Below are 5,000 nucleotides of genomic sequence, written 5' to 3' on the forward strand. Positions count from 1 at the left end.
TCCATGAAAACTATTCACCCTGATTATGCTGTACTGGCAGCCAGACTTGAAGTTTCTAACCTTCACAAGGAAACCAAAAAAGTGTTAGTGGTAAGGTGGTTTTAAACAAATTGTCCCATAAAATTTGTTACTGGACGGTACATTATATGGGCCCAAGGTTGAGATATTAATTCCACTCCGGTAGTGTTTGAAAACTGAAATGAAAACTGGTTGGTACATGTACATTGCTTGCCCTTAGGCGAGTCCTCAGAGGTTGTAGTTGAATGCCAATCTGTCCTTGTGGTTGATTTAGTTTCTTAATTCATGGGAAAACACCAGTTGAAGTTCTGAACATATACACTGTAGCTTTTGGGCAACACAATCTTGGTAGCCATCATAGATACTTATATTTTGCACATCATTTCAACAGAGGTCACATGACCTGACCTTGTACGAGTATGTTGAACCCAAAGAATGGGAAAGCATTCTCCACTTATCTCAAAGTAAATATACCGAGATCATTACTGGCAAATGCTGAATGTAAGTACAAGTGACAATATAATATAGTTTTTCATGATTCTTGCAACTTGTGCCATTTAATTTCAGATAATTACACCTATACAACATGGTAATGATTCTTGTCAAAAGTGAGGACTGCAAAATCCTTTGTTTTTCCTCTTTTTTTTTTCCAGACTCTCAACTCTGCCATTATTTACTGCTCCTCCGCCCGCTCACATCCCCCCTCCTCCGTTGTTGTTCGGCGAGAGATTAGCTGTGGAGACATGCTTACCCCATTTCTTTGGGTTTCACATAACTGTAAACGACCCCGCTCCCAGTCCCTGACACCACCTCCTCCGAGCACAAGACACGTGTCACCAACACCCTACCCCCCACCACCACATTAAGAAGTACACTATGCAGGACCCAACGCCCGGATGACCAAGATTGTGTCTCCGCACCACCCAACCCAAAGCGAAAATCACCTCCCCTCGCACCTATAGTCACGAACCCCCTTAATACCCTGGGTTCTCTTTCCACAGGAATTATGAAGAAAACACTACACTCAACACAAGTGACCAGCAAAAGTGGCCATTCCAACCATCCGTAACCACAACCAACATCTGACTGAACCTCACCCAGTCCCCCCTCAAGGCCCAAAGAAACATTCTGTCAATGTAAACCCACAGGTGCTCTCCCCCGCCAATTCAAGTGCCTCCGCACACCCCCCCCCCCCCCCCCACCCTCTACCCAGTCCCTCGCGCACACTCCACATCCCCCGATACATAGCAACCTTGGGCATCATCATAATGTCACCCGTGCTCTCCAGCCCTAACCCCCAAACACACCCCTCCCTTTCCACTGCCGGCCACCCCATCTCCAATGCTGCCTTTAAAACCCACAACCCTTAACCACACCCCCCCCCCCCACCCCCGGCACACCACAACTGTGTTGGTTTCCTACCCTCGTGCAGCCGCTTACGCCCCCACCTCCTTCACCCAGACTCCTGGAACCCCCCCACCTCCGCCACACCACTCCCCCCCCGAGACGCACAACACCCTCACCACCCACAACTCCCCACCCCACAGACAATACATCCCACGTCAGCAGTGAACTAGGGTTCCCGTCCCCCACTCGGCACACGCCCCCCCCCCCGACCCACCCCCCCACTCCGCCCTATCGGCTAAGATAAGCACCCTTGCCAGCCCCCCCTCAGTTGCTCTGAATCCCGGGTACCGATACCAGAACCCACCGACCCCCACCTTCCGTGGTGATATAAAACTAAGACCACCCGTAATTTAGAATGGACACCTCTACCCCACAACCTTCCTAAATACTTTTCACTTATACCCGGTTAATTTGAATGCTTGTGGATTTAAAAGTACGACTCTTCATTCAATTATATTTACGCATACACCCCCAGCATTGTCTGATTGGGCAACCCACCATTGGCTCAGCCCCCGCGCAACACCTTCAACGACATCTTCTATTGAATGGGTAAGAGTTGTTGTCAAAATACAGTGTATGAGCAAGTTTGCTGACATTCCGCCACCCCCATCCAACCCCTACCAATTCACTCAGGAAACAACCTCTTCATAAGGTTAAAGCGAAAAGTAATTTTCTTCATAGTACAGAATCACGGTCCGCTAGGGATTCACCCAAAAAGGGCGGGCAAGATTGCATGCTCCTTCGCACACCTGAGCTTGTCCGCACCTCACCATGATCACTTTTGCTCGGGTGCTCTTACACTTTAAACACAACCACAGCGTTCGCCCCGACCCCTCCCCACTTTCTCCCGACCCCCCCCCCCACCCCCAAACCCTCCTTGACCGCAAAACAATACCCAACCCCCCCCAACCTAAATGCAACGCACCCCCACAGCGCCCATCTATGGCATCATTCCGATAAACCGTTGTCACTTTGTCGATTTTCACACCACACGACCCCCATCTATTAAATTTACCCTTAAGCGTTAAACGGCCGGTAAATTGCCCCCGCATTTTGACAGAATTCCCCACCAATTGGCAAAATCACTCACCCCCTAAACATTGCGCGCCAAAACCTTCTGTAAATCCGCGGAATACCAAGCCTACCCAAACCACCCCTCGTCTTAGCCCCCCCTCTGAAAAGATTTTTACCTCGCTACAAAAAACATAGGCAGGAAATGGGAATTATTCGCACTCAATTTTATTCTTTGGACACACTTCTCCGGAGCAAAAACTTGCCGCCTCCATGCAGCAATCTAGCCACACCTTGATCGCCCACTTTTTCTGACACCCCTGAACGCCATTTATGCCACCCACCCCCCTCACCACATAAACAACTCAACTTACAGCCTACACGAATCTCAGGTTTTAAGCATAGCACTGTTTAACGATACAGAGAAGTAAAATCTATTGTCTAGAAATCACCTTGATACTTTTGATCTGGAAAGCAAACAGATTTAGTTTAGGAGCATCTGACAAACCAACAAATGGCGGCATCGATATCCCCCTCACGAATTACGCGTTAATGACGTCAAAGTCACCAAAGTACCCACTACTCAACATTATACACACCCCTTCTCAAGATCCATGTTGTCGAGAATTTTTGAGACCTCGTGAATTAGAACGCAACTATAATTACAAGCGAAATTTCACCGAAAAGGACAGCGTCACCAGTCGCCAGATGACAAGAGTGCAGCGAGTGACTTCAAATTTGCGACCCATGTTCAATTGTGAACGGCTCGGACTTTCGCCGAATTTACCATCTCAAACACCAATCAGAATGCGGCTCTAAACAGAGGGCTGCCCGAATATGGGAAACAATGCGCCACGATTGAAAATTATTTTCTTCCGTTTGTTTCTTCAATTGCATATAGCTCATTATACGCGTTGACCAGCCCCACACAATTTTGACACGCCCCCGGTAGGCAAAAGCGTAGCAATTCGCTAAAATCCCAGCATGAGACTATAATGGGGATCCGATGTCATAATTTTCGTTACAACTGTAGTCTGCCTTTGTTCCACGGTTGCACTTGGGAATATCGACCACCTCTAACCCCACTACACAATTCTCTACATATATCTCGCGGCCCAACACCAGTACCATCTAGTGGTCTAATACTTTTTTTTCTACCCCCACACATACCCCACCCTTGTTTTGAGTTGTTTCTTACTCATTGAGCCATTCATTTTGCGCCATTCGCCCCAGCTAACTTTTTTAGCTATGCTAAGTCTTAGCCTTGAGAGATTTTTCAATCCCCGATTTAACCACACTGCCCTCACTCTATCTGAGGCGGACAGCCGAACAGCGGCGAAACGTTGTATTACAGAGTTTGTGCCCCGGAAGAAAGTTTCGCAGCCACCTGTCTAACTTACTCTCCGCATCACCCTCACCCAACAACAACACTTATCTATCGCTAACAACCTATTTTCCTGGAGCCGTCGCGCGCTGCGTCCTGCCATGCGGCGAAGCGACCTGGGCTATGACTCCACGCCCACCCCGTCACGCCGAGGCGCGCGAGGACATAATTGTTTTCCGTCAATCCACCCTAGTTGGTCTCACCACACCTCTCCGCGGCCCACCTATTCTAAGCTATAGTTCAGTAGCTTTAATTTGTTGTTTTGCGCGGTCAGTATGTGCCTGCCACTGCGCGTTTTCCGTCTCGTGGCGCCCCACCAACCACACTAGGCTCCCCCCCATTGTCACGTCGCCACTGCCGCCACCCCGCATTGCTCATCGCCCTTGTTGAGGATGTCCAATAACCATATCTACTATTTTCCAGTCTCGCTTCCGAAATCAAGCTGCCCCTGCTGTTTGTTCCCCCCCGATTTTTGAACAACGTATCGTGGATCATTCATGCCCTCACCCACTTTCTTATCTTACAAGCCACTCCTATGGTCCCCGAACGCTGTGCAAACTCCGGCACTTCTGCCTCTTGCTGCTTCAGGGCTCTTTGAGGCCTTCCGTACCAACCCTACTGACCGGGCTCTAAACTCCACTCTACTCAACCCGACATTTGTACCTATGTTTGCCCCCCCTCGCCCCCCATTCTTCGCAAGGCGCGGGATTTCCCCCTCCGTCCCTTATGAGCTGGGAGATCACCCACCTCCCCCTAACCCCACCACACCGGAATCCCACCCACCCCTCACCTGAAGACCCCACCCGCGACCCAACGCGGTGCTTCCCGTGGTCGGTGTGGGCTCCCTGGGCAATTTTTCTTTCCCGGTGCCGGTGGGGGCCTCCCTTCAACTTGCCACAACCCCCTACGAGACCTACATTCCCTGATGACACGCCGTCGCCCCATGGCCGCGGTCCAGCCAGGGACGGCCCACTCGGCACGAGTCGCCGGCTTCCCGGCCTCATCTTACTTCTGATGCAGGTGTCCGCCGCACCCCGTACCCCCACTCCCAGCCCACCACTCCGAGCGTCTTTATACCCTCACGGGCAGCCACACAAAACATCAGTGTTGCCGCCACATTTGTGGCGGACAGACTTGCCAACAACACCCGTCCCCCACCCTCTCCGAATCAAACCACCGT

General features: G+C 50.6%; 1 long non-coding RNA gene across 1 annotated transcript in view; it reads left to right on the top strand.

Annotated features, from left to right (window-relative positions):
- The window catches only part of LOC138015560 (uncharacterized), a 1,234-nt gene extending 1,177 nt beyond the window's left edge, over positions 1-57 (top strand). The window contains exon 3 of the long non-coding RNA XR_011125581.1: positions 1-57. This exon is cut by the window's left edge and continues 86 nt beyond it. This is a non-coding gene — a long non-coding RNA (uncharacterized lncRNA).
- Positions 58-5,000: the final 4,943 nt, after the last annotated feature.

Source organism: Montipora capricornis, chromosome 9, assembly GCF_036669925.1.
Source record: "Montipora capricornis isolate CH-2021 chromosome 9, ASM3666992v2, whole genome shotgun sequence".
Taxonomy (NCBI): Eukaryota; Metazoa; Cnidaria; class Anthozoa; order Scleractinia; family Acroporidae; genus Montipora; species Montipora capricornis.